Source organism: Oxyura jamaicensis, chromosome 2, assembly GCF_011077185.1.
Source record: "Oxyura jamaicensis isolate SHBP4307 breed ruddy duck chromosome 2, BPBGC_Ojam_1.0, whole genome shotgun sequence".
In the NCBI taxonomy this organism is placed as follows: domain Eukaryota; kingdom Metazoa; phylum Chordata; class Aves; order Anseriformes; family Anatidae; genus Oxyura; species Oxyura jamaicensis.
Window position 1 is genome coordinate 72,129,492 of NC_048894.1, and position 17,573 is coordinate 72,147,064.

A 17,573-nucleotide genomic window follows, 5' to 3' on the forward strand; every position below is an offset into this window, starting at 1 on the left:
ACAGTGTATCCCATTATGGAAGTTGTAAGTATCAGTTGTTATATTCTAAAGATACCTAAAAATATTGTATTATTTCTGCTAATGTTCAGTTTAGTGAGTGAAATTTAAAATTCATTCTACAGAGTATACCACAGACATCTGCGAGAAAAAAATGAAAAGGTAACTGAATGGTCATTTAAAATTCTGCGTGATATCTGAGTAGTACTGAAAAATTCATCCATTAACTCTTTGCTTTTCAGTCCTCCAGTGATTTGATATTTTAAAACTTATTTTCCCAAAATGAAGAAAACTCTTGTAAAACATTACATATATTTAGCAAATTAAAGTTACATTAACGGTATATTTTCCTGTAGTAAAGAATTATTATTAGTTTGAATGGGTACATTGGTGGATAGTCCTGTAGGTATCCATTTTATTTACATGTCAAAAACCTGTGTTCCATTTTTTCCTGTGTATTCCAATTGCTTGTCATAGCCAACTCTGGCAGAATTATGATGTATTTGCACTTGCTCCTAAAAGAAATGTTTTCCAATCTGCAGGCAGCAGTGAAGAACCCTGGTGGAGCTTGAGTGACTCTAGTCAAGCATATCTTAGTTATGATTGGTGAAAAGTTTTCCCGTCTCTGTTTAAAGGTATAGTCTCCGAGAAATTCAGAGCGCATGCTCAGTGAGGGGTGGTCACACCTTGGAGGCAAGTGGCTTTTGGGATGGGGGTGTTTTTTTGGTATTATAATGATATTATAATGAGCAAAAGTACACTAGAGTACAGCATTTGTCAAAACATGACAGAACGTTGGCTCAGGATAGCAAAAAGTGCAGCTTATCAGTCTCGGTGTGCACAAGAACAATCGAGTCCCCACCTGGTCACAGAGCCTGGCTGTGGTGTCTCTACTCCTCTCTATGCTCCGTACTGTTCCTTAGAGTCAGCACACCAGGTTCCCCCATTGTGATAGCATCTAAGGTTGGAAACCTAGGGAACGCTCAGGTATTGCAGCTATGCCCTACCCTGAAAGCCTCTTCAGTGCTGTACATTTTCGTTAAAATGTGAATGTTAGTTTTATTTTCCTAGTTACTTTAGGCAATTGCACAACAAGCTCCAATGCAGTTCTTAATGTTTTTGCTGTTGTTTAAATTATGTGCCCTTAAGCAACCCAACTAGGGAACCTGAATTCTTTACACCTCATGAACAAGGTGCACTGAAACATTGGATGCCTTCAACTCACTGCAGTCGTCAGGTAAAGGAGAGAAAATGGAGTTGTCATGTAATGCTGTCTTGACCCAATTCACAAGACAAACACAGCTAAACTAACATAATATTTTGTGCTGGTATAGGTCAATAGCAAATTTACTACTCACACAGAGCAAAAGGGAATAATACAAGAAATTTCAGACTCAATTCTTCTCCTGTGCTGTTTTTAGGGCAGAACAGCTGACAATTTACAGCAGGTGTGCTGACCATGTTGGGAGGAGAAGAAAAAAAGAAATAAACTCTCTCACCTTTTATTTCAGAAATGACCCATCAAATTAAAACAAACAAAAAAATGTTGCTACATTAATTGTTTGTAGGCTTTTTTTGTTGTTTGTTTCTTTGTTGGTAAGGTTATTGTTTTGTTTTTGTTTTGTACTTCACTTGACTCTCACTATCCACCATGAATACTCAGAAGTGTAAAGGGTAAATTGTTTGAAGGTTACCTTTCTTCACAAAATTCTTGAGGTTGGAAGGGACCTCTGGAGGTCATCTAGTCCAACCCCCCAGTTCAAGCAGGGTCACCTAGGGCTGGTTGCCAAGCACAATGTCCAGACAAGTTTTGAAGATCTCCAAGGAGGGAGATTCCACAACTTCTTTGTACAACCCGTGTCAGTGCTCAGTCACCCTCATGGTAAACAATTATTTCCTGATGATCAGAAGGAACCTCTTGTCTTTCAGCTTGTTCCCATTGCCCCTTTCCAGTCACTGGGCACCACTGAAAAGAACTTTGCTCCATCCTTTCTGTACCCTCCTCTCCTGGTTTCAGTTAGGACAGAGTTATTTTTCCTCCTAGTAGCTGGTAGGGTGCTATGTTTTGGATTAGGATGGGAAGAGTGCTGATAACATGTTGATGTTTTAATTGTTGCAGAGCAATGCTTACAGTAAGCCAAGGACTTTTTAGCTTCTTGCTCTGTCCTGCCAGCAAACAGGCTGGGGGTGCAGCAAGAGTTGGGAGGGGACAGACCCGAGACAGCTGACCCAAACTGGCCAAAGGGGTATTCCATACCATCTGACGTTATGCTAAACAATAGATAGGGGTGGCTAGCCAGGGTGGGGGGCCAGCTGTTCGGGGTTGGGCTGGGCATCAGTCAGCGGGTGGTGAGCAATTTCATTGTGCATCACTTGTTTTGTACACATTATTATTATTATTATTTTTATTATTTCCTATTCTAATAAACTGTCTTTACTTCAACCCACAGGCTTCACTTTCCCATTTCTCTCCCCCATCCCAGAGAGGGAGGGGGGAGGGTGAGCGAACGGCTGTGTGGTGTTTAACTGCCGGCCGGGTTAAACCACAACAGTCCTTTTGGCGCCCGACGTGGGGCACAAAGGGTTGAGATAATGACAGAACTCACCAGAGTGTGTTAAACTAAAATTGGTATAAGTATTAGAGCTGCTTAATAGTTGCTAGTGAGAATTTTGATAGCTTTAAACTCAAGTCTGCTGTGCCTGTATTCCAAACTGAGTTTTATAGCACGTTACTTTCTGTATGTGATCCCTGTTGTGCTGTTTATCCTTTCCAGGCCCTGGTTTAAGTTTGTTATGGTACTGTGCGGTGTAACAATAGCTTATGATATGATGAAATATCTGGCCATGACTCTAACATGGTATTTGTACTCAGCACTGTTGTTGACTCTGTACTTTGGAAACTATATCTCGGAAACTATTAACAATTACACCTACTGCCTTTTTTCATCAGGGAGCCAATCTGTGGAGGGGACAGGGGAAGATATTTTTCCCTGCTTGTTCACTCTCCCTTTCTCTTTCACCACCCTCTTATCCTCCGATATGATAGTTACGATAGTTCTCCAAGATGTTGAATATCCTTGGGATACTCAGACCAGCATGTTCTTGTTGTTATGTCTCCTGAATGCGCTTCAGGTTTTGTTTAAGGTTTAACAACTACTTAGGAATCTCATCTAGAGATCTGTCCTGAGGCGGGATAGTTGTGAGTGGCAGGGAGTGTGGGAGGATATGGGCAGGTGGCTAGAGCAGTGGGCACCTCCAATGTTTTGGAAATTCATCCCCGAACAACTGCAAAATCCTAAAAAATTGGTAGAATGCTTGAAAAAAGAGTGTCATGACTCTGGCAGTTCCAGAGTGACACAACACACTGTAGCGTGCTGGAGCCTGGCCTATGCCTATCAAGCTGCAATTGATGCTACTCTCAACCTAGTGACAGACCCTGCAGCCACTCCAAGTCCTGTGACAGGCCCAATGGCCACACCAACCCCTACGACGGACCCTACAGCTGCTCCAGTGCCTGCAGCTGCTCCAGCTTCAGCTCCTGCAGCCTCTCCAGTTCCTGCTCCTGCAGCCGCTCCAGTTCCTGCTCCTGCAGCCGCTCCAGTTCCTGCTCCTGCAGCCGCCCCAGCTCCTGCTCCTGCAGCCGCTCCAGCTCCTGCTCCTGCAGCCACTCCAGTTCCTGCTCCTGCAGCCGGCCCCAAAGGACTTTTAGATGTAGAGCTTAGGGATATGGTTTAGTGAAGGACCTATTAGTGTTCGGTCAGAGATTGGACTAGGTGATCTTGGAGGCCTCTTCCAACCTAGGTGATTCTGTGATTCTGTGATTCTGTGATATGGTTTAGTGGTAGACTTGACAGTGCTAGGTTAACAGTTGAACTTGGTGATCTTAAAGGCCTTTTCCAACCTAAATGATTCCATGATACTAAAAATGTCTTGTTGGGTAACCTTTCTTAAACATTGCTTTACTATCTGCTCCAAATGATGGATAAAATATAGAATAAAAGTTGCACTGTTAGTCTTTGCTAGCTATGGATAAAATATACATATATGCACAATCATCATGCACAAACATACATTTATTTTGAACCTGATCCTTGTTTACAAATTTTCTCATGTTACAGTTTAAGACTTGGATTGTTCTTTTAGATATATATATACATGCTGTTTGTATAATTTTGGTATTGTATAATCTTTTTGCTAGATATGACATGCTTTATGAACCAAAATATCTTTTAGAAAGATAGTCATCTTTACATGAAAAAATCCATGGTGTTTTGTAAGGAAATAATTATTCGGAGAAACATGCCAGTCGTTTATCACAGGTTCCTCCCATCAATTACAGTAATGGCATTATTTAACTTCCCAACGTAGAAGATCTTTAATGCATTGGAGGTTCCTAAAAATGAGAAGTTGCATAAGTATCTGACAAAGGATTTAAAAAATTTTGTCCCATAGGAAAATAAAATAATTTCAAGTAGGAATAAAAGATTCAAAATAAAGGTGGGAAAAGAAAGAAAGAAAAAACAAAAACAAACAACAACAACAACAAAAAACCTACTCTAGAAATATTTGGATTTATGGATTAAAAGAGGGCTTAATGTTGGAGTTGGTCTTCAACCATACTTTACTGAGGTGACATAATGTTCTAAACATTGCTTTGCAAGGAGACATGAATGAAAGTTTGCTATACACGTGAAATGTTAAATAGGTTATGAGTTTGTGTGAGTTATTCTTCAGATCTTTCAAACAATAATATAGACATATTGCCTTACTAAAAACATGAATGCATTTTATGAAAAAAAAAAAGAAAAAAAACATGAATGCAAATTTGCATAAGTTTCTGCATGCATGCATGGTACCCACACACACACACTGAAAGGAACTGTTGGTACTGATAAATAAAGCCAGAATAACAGCAGGAAGATGTGCAAGCTTTACTGTTTTTCACTTCTTTCTATATTTTCCTTAGAATTTTCCCATATAAATCATAACATGATGTGAAGGAAAATTTGCTAGCAAAACATTTTTATTTTTTATTTTTTGTTTCACAATTAAACTATGTTGCTGCTGCTTAAAAATACATATTGGCAAAGTTTTGTTGATTTTTTCTGGGTATCAACATGGAAAAGTCATGGTTTTTTTGTTTGTTTTTCTTTTTTTTTGTTTTTATATATTACAAACAATTATACAACACTTCTGAAACATTGTGAGATTTCTATTACTGAGGTTTAAGTACAATTAAATAAGCATCTGTTGTAAGGGATTTAAGTATAATTTCTTATACTGATCACTAGCCAAAGCCATTGAAGTGTTTCCTGACTTCCTGTAGACCAGGTTATGCAACACAGTGCTATAATGACTTAACAGTTCAGATTTTTAAGAGGAATGGACACCTAATTAGATTTGGCTTTGTGACAATCCTTCAGAATGTGTTGCGTCTAAACCTGATTTGAACAGCTCAATAATCTGTAGGCAATTTTTTACTTAAGGTGACTCTTTGGGAAACTTGCTCACTTATTTAAGTACTTAATAAGAACTGAACAATTTTATGACTGTGTTAAACCACAGGGTGGCACGGGGTATGTACCCACTATATCTTCTTCCTTTAATAGAAGGACGTTTACCCCTGATAGCTGAGACACTGGTTTGTACAGGTGGGGAAGAAGATAAATTCTCTCTATGTTGGTGGACCTTTTCAGAAAGTTTCTCCAAAGTATTCTCTTTTAGTTGGTGGAACTCTTGAGAAAGTTTTTCTACAGCGGAGACGCAGGCCTGTAGGGAAGAAGAGAGACTTTCTTCGTACTGCCAGAGTTGTTTAGCCACTTCATCCACCGTGGGTTCCTCATGGTCTTTCCAGGTCTATCCTGCCTCAGGACAGATCTCTGGATGGCATTCCTAAGTATTTTAACCTTTTAAACAAAATCTGAAGTGCATTCAGGAGACATAACAATAACAACATGCTGATCTGAACATCCCAAGGATATTTAAAATCTTGAATAGTTATCGTAACTAGCCCAGAGAAGAGGTGGGTGAAGGAGAAAGGGAGAGTGAAAAACTCGGGAAAATAAATAAATAAATAAATAAAATTAAAATTAAAAAAAAAAAAAATCTCCCCCTGTTCTCTCCATAGATTGGCTCCCTGAAGAAAAAAAGGTAAAAGGTATAATTGTTAATAGTTTCAGTTAGGATGAGAATAATGTTGATATGACACTGATGTGCAATTAAAAACATCAGTGTGATATCAACATTATTCTTATCCTAAATCCCAAACACAGCACCATACCAGCCACTAGGAAGAAAATTAACTGTATCCTAACTGAAACCAGGGGAACTCCAAGAGCAGTGTTAACACTTTTTGAAAGAATTGACTGAAAGCAAAAATATTGTTAATATTAGTTGCAGCATAAGACACCATGCCTCCTCTTTTTCTGAGACCCTAATATAAGTTTAATAAATTCTTAAGTCCTTCAGTAGTGTAGCCACAGACTATGTATTAAATTCTTCCAGTTTTGACAAAGATCCAAACATAATACAAAAGCAAAGGAAATAGACTAAATTCTCAAGCGAACCATCTTCTACCTGAAGCACAATTCTAGGCCTATGCAGTTTTTAGTAGCACATACATTTTAGGTCACCTGTTACAACATGGCTGAAATGCCTTTTTGGAAATTTGGTTTCTCTGAAAACTTCTGTCAACATATATGGGCTCATATTTATATATGGGTTCATATTCCCATATGGCTTCATATTCAGATTAACATGTAAATATGTTGTTAAATCAACATTATTCCAGCAGGAATGAAGTTCCCACAGCTTTAGCAGTCTGAAAGATATGCACTTTAAATATTTTTATTACATTTTTTTTAGAATCCTTCCTCAGTCAGTGTACAAAGAAGAACCTCTGAGGGCTAAATCATCCTCCTTAGGCATCAGAGAGAGTAAACTGCTGTTTCGAGATACTAACATTTTCGTTATCTTCAAACAATGGAATCTAAATACCAGGTTTAGTCTAAGTATGCATTTTAGATAGTAAAAGTTAGGGCAGAGGATCCTTTACAAAAGTGGGGTTTATGATTTTTGAAAATGTTTAAGCACCTTACTCTCACTACTGCCAAAGAGGTGTTGGTGGCAAAATATTTGATATATCTGGTCCTCAGGCAATTAGACCAGAGTCACAAAAGGGCTTAAACACATTTCTTGTACATGGAAGTTTCATGGTTTACCCACATTTTCTGAAGAACAACCTGCTTTATTTATTTTCAAATTGTCTTAGAGGATTAATATACTAACTTCTACTACAGGTGAGAGAGAGAAAAACAGTTATTATCTGATATTTATTGCTTGTCACCGTACCCTCTGTCGTCTCTTTTTCACGTTGAAGAGTACAGCCCACTTAGCTGTTCCTTTTGAGAAAATATTCCATATCTTTGATTCCCCTTATTTCCCAGAACCTCTCTGAACTTCTGCCAATTCTATGGCACATTCCTGAGATGAGTTTGAGCTGTAGAAAGAGTCCAGGAGGCAGGTGAAACAGGGATTAGTTATAAGGCATAACTATATTCTACTTTTTTCCTCTGCCCTTTGAAATAATTCCATGTGTGTTTTTTTTCATTGATCCTTAGTTGACATTTTTCATAGATCTGTATACTATTACTATAAAAACTAATTTCCAAGATGGTCTCAGAGTTGTACTTTTCTGCACGAAATAAAGGAACCACTTTGCCCACCTTCTGCTCCGGACATCTCTTCATATATGATGATCTTTCCTGGGGGTTTTATTGTCTAGTCATTTACCTCAAGAGACTCTCACCTTGAGTTTTTCACACTTGGTCTTGTCCTTTCTATTCTGAGTAAATTAGTTTTAGCAGAAAACTAGGTCACTTCATTCCTCACCCTGTTTTCCAGGTGTTAAAAAGAATATACCTCTGTACAAATTCTCCAGTGATCCTTCCTGAACTTTGCTCATCTGTCTCCTAATAAATTATTTATTTGTGAAGTGACATCCTTTTATTGTCAGGGATGTTTAGTTCCCTTCAAAACCTCTGGTGAGCAACTCATGAAGGCTTTTTAGAAATCTAGGTAGATTGTTTGAAATGGATGATCCTTGTGCCTACAGCTGTTGACCCCTTCAGAGATCTCTAGCAAATTTCTAAGGTCCACTTCCTTTTTCAAAAGTCGTGTTGACTCTCCTCTGTTGTGACTATTTTCATAGCAGCTCTTAAAGATTCAAGACCAAATACAGTTTCATCTCTTCTCTCTAATCTAACTTTTCACTAAAGATATATATTTTTTTAATCAGACAATCTGATCTTCTGACTTATTGTTTTATGCTATAGATATTTGCTCTGTCTAAAGTGGATTAATGAGTTTATTTCTTTATTAATGAAATCTCTTTGACTCTTGGTAAGAACTGTTGTCTTTTGCTAAGAAGTGTCAGTATTACGCTTTTCCTGTTTAAGCTCAGAGTTTCAGTCCAAGTGGATTCTGAGCTGCTTGTTGAAATGGTTAGTTTGTTCACTTGATTTGATTCTAACCTCTGTTTTAAAAAGAAGAAAACATTTTTAACATATTTCTAATCTATTTAGGCATGTGATGTTAACCCACCAGTACTTAGGTATTTCTTTAAGCAAGGTCTCAATTTAGACTACCATGGTGAAGGCTTAGTAGGTGATGAAGGAAAAAAAAAAAAAAAAAAAAAAAAAAAAAAAGTTGGTAGTGATGATTATTCCTACTGTCCACTTTATTATATAATTATTCAATCATTGTCACACGTGATCCAAAAGGTGAGAAAGCATATCTGTGTATTGCTTGGCATAAATAATCCTCAGAGAACTTCTTCTCCAGTAGCATCTATCAACAAGTTAAAATCACATCTTGAAGCAAAAGTAGATTTGCTACTGTAGCTGTGCTATTGAGAACATTAGACTGATGAACCCAAGATAAAATCTGTGACCTTGTGATAGCTTCTCAGCACACTCACACAGAAAAAAAATAAAATAAAATAATAATAAAATTAAAAAAAAAAAAAATTCCTGGATTCTAGTGCTTGGTTTCACTACTTGCTTTCTAATATTGCATTTTATCCATTGGCTGATACATAAAATTTGTGCAAGCACTCCCTGAAGCAAACAAATTTTTGCTCTTCCAGAAGAGATGTTATCGTCAGTAGGCTGCAGTCATGTTCTCTGTTGTTTATTTCTCTTCCTCTCCTGTGCTTTGGAATGACTAGGGCCATTCTCCTTACACATGGTGTTAAAATCAGTGTTGTCTTTATACATTATTTTTGTTCTGAATACATTTTCTAAATAGTTCCCTGTGGAACAATAGTTCCCTGTGGGGGACTGAGATAAGTGGATCCCTGTTTTATGCATCTTGAATAGCTTTATTTATGCCTAATATGTCCAGAACAGCCAAAGTAACACCATTTTGAAGATAGCCTCTAGTGCAGCTTCAGTTGCTCACATAATTAATGCAAATAGAGACAGTAATAGTGTTTAAGGCACCTAACTTGTCAGGTGGGGATTCTGAGATTTTTAAAATTATAATTATTTTTTCCTTTGGACTTTCTCTAAACTGCATGTTCACAAAACTCTACTAGGACATGTCTTCAGGGTGTTGCTTTGCCCAGTGTCTCCCTGGGTGTCATTTTTTCCTTTGTGATAGAATTGCTGGCTACCACCTTCCTGGCACTTCTCTGCCTTGTTACAGGTCACAATATATTCTGTTTGACCTCTGTTTCCTCTCATTTTCCTCCTTCCCCCCACGGTGGTTTTACTGTGCTAGGCAGCTGAACACCACAACCACTCTCTCACTCCCTCCTTAGAAGAGGAGGGGAAGAAGTAAAGGAAAGAACAACTCATGGGTTGAGATGAAGATAATCTAATTAAAGAGAAAAATAATTATTAAGGAAAGATTATTATTAATTAAACAATTTAACTAAAGGGAAAAATGGGAAAGGGGGAAAGGGAGGGAAAAAAAAAAAAAAAAGTAAAGGCTATGTGGAAGTGCAGAGGAAAGAAATTACTCTCTATTTCCCACAAATGAGCAATGATTGGCCACGACCTTGAAGAAGGACCTCAATGCACACAGCTGGTGTTCGGGAGGAGGACAGATGTTTTCACAATGGTCCTCCCCTCTTCTTCCTTTTTCCACCTTTTATTGCTGAGTGTTATATCATATGGTATGGAATATCCCTTTGGTTGGTTTAGGTCAGCTGCCCTGCTGATGTTTCTTTCTCACTTTTTTGCCCACCCCCTAGGAGAGTTAGAGAGAGTCCTGACGCTGTGCCAGCACTTCTCAGCAGAAGACACAACACTGGTGTGATACCACTGCTGTTCTAGCTACAAGCGCAGAGCGCAGCACTGCATGGGCTGCTGCAGGGAAAGTTAACATCCCGGCCAGACCCAGTACACCCCCTCAACCCAGTGAGGAATGCTGGGGTGAGCCTCTGCACAAGAAAGAGATGATAACAAGCAATGAACCCTAGATACTACCTAAACACTGTCAAAGTGAAGATTTGTTTGTATTCGGATTCTGTCTTTGGTTTGGCTCTGTCCTACATTTAATGAAATCCTCTTCAACTTTAGTTTAAATCTAATATATATATTTTTTTTTTTCTGAGAATGTCATTCACATGCTGTGACCTCTTAAAGGTAAACTTCCTCCAAATTCCTACGGAGATGTATGCATCTAGATGTGCATATTATTTGTGCTTTCCAGACTAATTGCAGAAAGGAGTTTATCTAGTACTTGACTAGATGTACTGGCAAATGAAATCCCAGAGTACCCCAAATTACAATGTAATGTAGAAGGCAGATCATAGCTACAATAGAATGGAACAGGATTCTTATTTATTTCATGTTACCTTCCAAGGTTTCCATAATGAATGATCACCTTCACTATTTTATTGCTTTTTTTCATATTAATAAGACAAAATTTTTATACATCATGAAATTTTCAAACCTCTTTCATCTCTGATCATAGTTCCATACAAAAACAAAACAAAACAAAACAAAAAAATACAGCCCAAACTAATGTTATATAGAATGATACTTTTACTTTCTGAGTTTGCTAAACTAAAAATACTTTTTTTTTTTTTTAAATAAAAACCTCATGGAATAACCTAGTGGTTGATTTATATTGAATACTGTTATTTCAGCTTTATTGGTACTGATATTTAAGTATGTTAAATTAGTCTCCATATTAATAACTTATAGTAATAAAAGTTAGTGCTGACTGTATTCTGTAGTGCAGCCATTTTGTAATGTTCTTTTAAGTGCTGTAGCTTAAATTGTATTGTCACAATACAGAATGAATTTTGTCTTTTTTGTAGTTTTTGAGATTAAGCAAGTATCTTTTTGTTATGTTATTATTCTAATTGTCCTATACATATCATTTTACACGTAACAATGTTTGGTTCCTTTGTTCTTCAAGATATTACTTTACCTTGGCTATTGCTTGGAAAATGAATTTTTGTTTTAGAGTAGAATAAATTTTAGTTCTTTCTGTGTGATACCTGACTACCAGAATACCTTATCACACATGCTGTAATAACAGTGCTAATCTATACTGACATATTAACGTAACTAGAAATATGTCAGGGAAATGAAAGCTAGTGTTGGTAAACCTGAAGAAAGTTGATGGTAAATGAAAAACACAGAGGCAAACTGGCTTTACCTGAATGGTTTTACCTGAATGGTTTTAACTGAATGGTAACTCGTTTTACCTGAATGTTTGAAGTTTCCTAGCTATAAGAGCTGTGATAGTCTGGAGCAAATTTCCAATAAGAAAAATAGTGCCAGGAAGTTTAGATGTGTTTAAAATTTGAGTTTGAATAGAGTATCAACCACAAAAAGTAAATTCTATTTAAACCTTTGTGACTTAAAAGTGAGACCATGCAGCAAAATTGTATGTAATCTCAGATTTGCATCTTTGTCTAAATTCTGTTAATAATGCTGTTCTCAGCGACCCCTGGGTGGCATCACTATTACTTTGATATCTGTGACTGGCAGTTCTAACTAAAACTCTGAGAGATGCATGCTTAATGAGACTGAACCTCTTCCTTCTCAGAAAGTAGTCCCCTTTAGGTCAAGACTGAGACACATTGTTAGTCTAAGGGAGCTTGCATTATTACTACTAATATAATATTAATTCTCTGGATATATTAAGTTAGTTATTCTCCCAGGCTGTCAATCTGACAAGTCTTATTAGTACTAAAGAATTTCTATGATATATAGGAAAAAAAATAATCTCTTTTTTCCTCTTTCCCTCTTGATAATATAAAACTGAGAAAGGTAAATACTAAGGACAAGATTGTCCTTCCAAAAGGTTCTACTTTTTGTTTGTTTGTTTGTTTGTTTGTTTTCTTTATGACCTTTGTACACTTCTGAAACGTATACGAATCCCATGTCTTAGCTATTGGACCAGGTGGCAGTTTTGGCACTCAGAAGACTAAATGTCCTTGAAAGGACTTCACAGCTTAGACTTTGTACGTGGCTGTGAAACAATTCTGAACACAGTGATGAGATCTCTCACCTCTTCCTACTGAACTTGATGAAAGGATTAAAAATGCAATCTCATCTCTTTATATAACCATAATCTTAGTATATCCATTCATGATGATTACAGCTACCGTTAATATGAGATTATTAAAATCTTATTATGTTCCTTGCCGCTGTCAATCCTGTACAATGTATCTACATCCTGGCAGAACTCACAGACACAGACAATTTCTTCTCTCTCTCTCTCTTTTTTTTTTTTTTTTTTTTTTTTTTTTGTTATTAGATACCAAGCAGGGATCCAGGATGATCTTAAAGGATTTTTCTATATTAACATCTGCCCAGCACTGCCATATCATTCTTATATTTGCTGCCTTCCAGCTCTTTAGGGTCTGAATGATGCATACCTCACACACAACCTGCACAATCTCAGAACTTGTTTTATGCATTTTGTGAAGCATCTCTGTATTACTGTATGCTTTACTCAATTTACCGTGTTCTCAGCACAAGCTTACTCCATGCAATTTTTTTCAAACTCTTTGTTGTGAAATAGCTGGTTGTGGAGAAACATTTTCACCAAAGTATTTTGGCATAGTGGTTATGAACATTAACATTTCAATTCTGGATTTAATATTGGTTACTTTAATTCCTGAAATATCCATAGTAGACAGAATGGGATTGTGGTGGTTTTACTCGGGTGGGCTGCTGAGCTCCACCACCACCTCTCTCTCATTCTCCCTCCTCAAAGGGAAAGGGGGAGAAAAATATGATGCAAAGAGCCCAAGGGTTGAGATAAGGTTGGGGAGATTGCTCGATTATCATAATAGGGAAAACAGACTCAGCATAGGGAGATAGTAAGATTTATTGCCTAATACTAACAAGATAGAGAAGTGAGAAACAAAGGAAAGAAACCAAAAATGCCTTCCCCCCCATCCACCCTCTTCCACCTTCTCCCCCTGAGCGGTGCAGGGGAATGGGGGAGTGGGGGTTGCGGTCAGTCTATGGCACTACATCTCCGCCACTCCTTCTCAGTCACTCTTGTCCCTTGTGCAGTGGGGTCTCTCCCATGGGATGCAGTCCTTGCCAAACTGATCCAGTGTGGGCTTCCCGCAGGCAGCAGCTCTTCAAGAACTGCTCCAGATATGGGTCCATACCATGAGGTCGATCTGTCAGAAGCAAACATCTCCAGCACAGGTCCCCCACAGGCAGCAGCTCCTGCCAGGTCACCTGCTCCTGTGTGGGCTCCTCTCCAAGGGCTACAGCTTCCACCCAGGGCCTGTTCTGGCAGGGGTCCTCCATAGGCCGCTGCCTCCCTCAGTGCAGATCCACCTGCTCCACTGTGGTCTCTTCCATGGGCTGCAGCATGTAACCATGCTCCGCCGTAGTACTCCATGGGCTGCAGGGGGACATCCTGCTTCACCAGTGTCCTCACCACAGGCCATAGGGGACTTCTGCTCTGGCGCCTGGAAAACCTCTCCCCCTCCTTCTTCACTGACCTTGGCACCTGTAAGGCTGTTTCTCACTACTCACACTCTCCCAGCTGCCGTGCAGCAGTTTTTTTGTTTGTTTGTTTGTTTGTTTGTTTGTTTGTATGCCCCTCCCCTCCACCTCTTCAGCTCATTGACCTTTATTTTCCTGATTTCTTAACAGGGCATTTAGATATATTGATGTTCTATATGATGTATAGATGTATTGATGTATTTAGATATATTGATATTCTACTCCTTTCCAGAATCTCCTTGCCCTGACTCATCTTTGTTTAAAAGGAACAAATTAAGCTTCCTGCATTTTGAGGCAACATTGAGTCATTATTTATGCATACTCTGTGACATTTTCCCTTCACATCTAGGTTACAGCTCCACATATGTGACAGGAGATGTACAGATTAAAAATCTCATCTACCCTGCTGACAAGCTTTTCCTGCCATAGCTATTGCTGTTGAGTCTACTACACTGCCTTTTTAGGCCATTATTCTCTTTGATTTCTGTTGCTAAGAAGTAGCTGTAGCAACCAAGCTGTTAACAGTTGTGCTCTGAAAAGGGAATCACAACTGTTAAAAATCTTTGCTGCTTAAATCCTCCTATGCAGTATCATTCAGGTCTCCTCATAATAGTGAGAGTCACAGGATTTGGTCATGATCATGTGGCCATGAATCTCAGTCTTGGCATATTTTCCAACTGAGCTGCATATGCCTTAGTTCCTACTGTGTTTGTGCTCCACATCTGAGCCACAAGAGAAGTCCTCCCATAATTCTTGTTACTATTGTTATCATTATCAATATTAAAACTTGATGATTTTAATGCTCAGATAATGATTTTTTTCATGATATTGTTGTTTGATATACAGTTTCCGTCATCATGGATTTAATGTTTTTTAATCAAAGAGGGACTGCTCTCTCATCTGCTGATGCTGGTGTAATTGAGTAGTATATTCGCCTTTGGATGTTTTACTACAAAAATGTGGCAGGTAGTCAAGTATGCCATTTACGAACATTAAATAATTCACTCCCCTGATTTTTTTTTTCTAACAGCAGTCATTTTGAAACCCATTAGAATGGGCTGCATCAATAAATAAATAGCTTGTCAGCCACATTTTCTATTATGCCAGAGTAGAAATGTTACATTTAAAAAATGTTCAAATGTATCTGCTTTCTGAATTTCATGCATCAAAGATCATCTTGCTCCTCCATAATCTACACAATATTTTAGTTTCACTAAATGAAAAACAGAGGAATTTTTCTGTTCTTTGTCACTGCAAACCCTTCCTTAACTGATAGAATTATTTTATATATATATATATATATTTCTAAATAGCTTTTTATTTTTTTATGTATTTATTTTTCTTTTTTAATATCGTTGGTGAAGAAAATCAATTGCACAGTCCCAGGGAATAAGGCCAAAAGTAGCTTCAGAAGGTCATCGGGTCCAGTTCTCCTTCAACAGGAATAGGTTTTTACAAGTTTTCATTGATGCTTGTTCCAGGTATGCACGAGTGTCTCCACTGAAATTTGGAGTTTTCAACAAGTCTGTTCTCCTCCTCTTCACACACTTATCTGCACAAGCACATTACATTCACCAAAATTTCAGAGGTTATGAGATAGCTATACACATTCTGACTGGAACTGCTGGATAGCTGGAGGCCAAGCCCCCAGGATATGCTGTGGCATGTGTACCTGTGGTCAACATGCTTCTCTGGAAAGGGAATGACAGTCAGGAATCCAGCTGTCCTCAACTTACACATCACTTCCCCCTCCCCCTCCCCACCCCCCCACCAAAGTAATATCAGTTGTAAGACTGGGAACTGACTAGCATGAGATGGTATGCCATCTCACAGAATCACAGAATCACAGAATTTCTAGGTTGGAAGAGACCTCAAGATCATTGAGTCCAACCTCTAACCTAACACTAACAGTCCCCACTAAACCATATCCCTAAGCTCTACATCTAAACGTCTTTTGAAGACTTCCAGGGATGGTGACTCCACCACCTCCCTGGGCAGCCTGTTCCAATGCCTCACAACCCTTTCAGTAAAGAAGCTCTTCCTAACATCTAACCTAAAACTCCCCTGGCGCAACTTTAGCCCATTCCCCCTCGTCCTGTCACCAGGCACGTGGGAGAACAGGCCAACCCCCACCTCTCTACAGCCTCCTTTAAGGTATCTGTAGAGAGCGATAAGGTCGCCCCTGAGCCTCCTCTTCTCCAGGCTGAATAAGCCCAGCTCCTTCAGCCGCTCCTCGTAGGACTTGTTCTCCAGGCCCCTCACCAGCTTCGTCGCCCTTCTTTGGACCCGCTCAAGCACCTCGATGTCCTTCTTGTCCTTCTTTAGAACATAAATCTTTATGTTCTATTTTTTTTTTCACTGTAGGATGATCTAATCTGGGTTGATGTAGGGTGGCTGCTCACCAGCATGAGAAGAAAATAAACAGATAAGGACTGTGTCACTACTTTTCATGTGACAAACTTGTGTTGTCAGAACTCTAATTATTATCATTGGAGGAGAAACTGAAACTACTTGTTTACAATTAAAATCTTGTTTTCTGAGATGTACCTCATATGGGAATCTCCAGATCTAGGGTATTATTTTGCATGTGTTTGCAGTATGAAACTGAACAACTCAAGGGTGAGCAGAAAACTGAAAAATTCTGAGCTGTTAAGAACAATCCGGCTTGTCAAAGCTTGTATTAGTCTCTCCCTAACAGCTCATCTTACTGACTGTTAGACAACCCTCAAAATAATTTTGTGCATCATCTGAGACATGATAAACTCTCTCTCCATGTTATTGCAGTTCCCTCTCCCTTTAGAAGGGATGATATTAAATCAGATGGAAAAAGAAAAGCAAGCCACTTTTTAGCAGTACTAACACTTGCTCTGTCAAACAATACAAGTTATTTGGTATGAATAAGTGCATGAAAACATAAGGAAGTTCAAAGCATATGCCAGGGAGATAAGATTTGTTGATCACTCAGTGAACTCACATGGGGCTGCTCATGGCTTACTTCTGTGGAGCCACTGAACAGGGTGAGAATTCTGGAGAAAAAGACAATTATTCATTTGATGGGGTTTTAAAGTTTCAAAAATGTAGAGGGCATTCAGACTGTCTGCTGGAGAGAACCTGATCTACACAGCCTATGTATAAATATGCATTGTAACCAGTCATTTCTGCTGCTTCAGTAAACTGTGTCTTTAGATAGAGAAGCATACTGATTTCCTTCTTTAGTGAGGGCAAGATGTAAGGAAACGGATTTATGGCGTCTTTTTTTTTTTTTTTTTTTTTTTTTTTTTTAGATGGTGGCAGCATTTCTTCCAGAAGCTTTGAAGTGTTACTTGCCACTTGTAAAATCTAGTAATATGACATTGCCTTACATTGCCTTTCAGAAAGTAAATGGTGTACAAGCTACTACATTGTGCAGGCCATTTTGAAATTGGATATGCTTTACTCTGACACTGAGATCTGCAAATAGTGCTGCTTTGCTGTGGTTGTGTTATCATTGCTGTGTTGGTAAACGCCCTTAGGTTGACATGGCATATACCAATAAATGTCACTCTGCTAATGTAGTTTATACCAGCTTTCCCATTAAGATGC

At 38.5% G+C, this 17,573-nt stretch overlaps 1 long non-coding RNA gene across 1 annotated transcript; it reads right to left on the reverse strand.

The window, feature by feature from the left end:
• Positions 1-556: 556 nt before the first annotated feature.
• LOC118162414 lies at positions 557-12,557 on the reverse strand. Its single transcript, XR_004748440.1, has 3 exons — positions 12,544-12,557; positions 9,793-9,797; positions 557-1,106 (listed from the first exon to the last, which is right to left on the reverse strand). It is a non-coding gene; the product is annotated as an uncharacterized LOC118162414 (long non-coding RNA).
• Between the last annotated feature and the right edge of the window lie 5,016 nt (positions 12,558-17,573).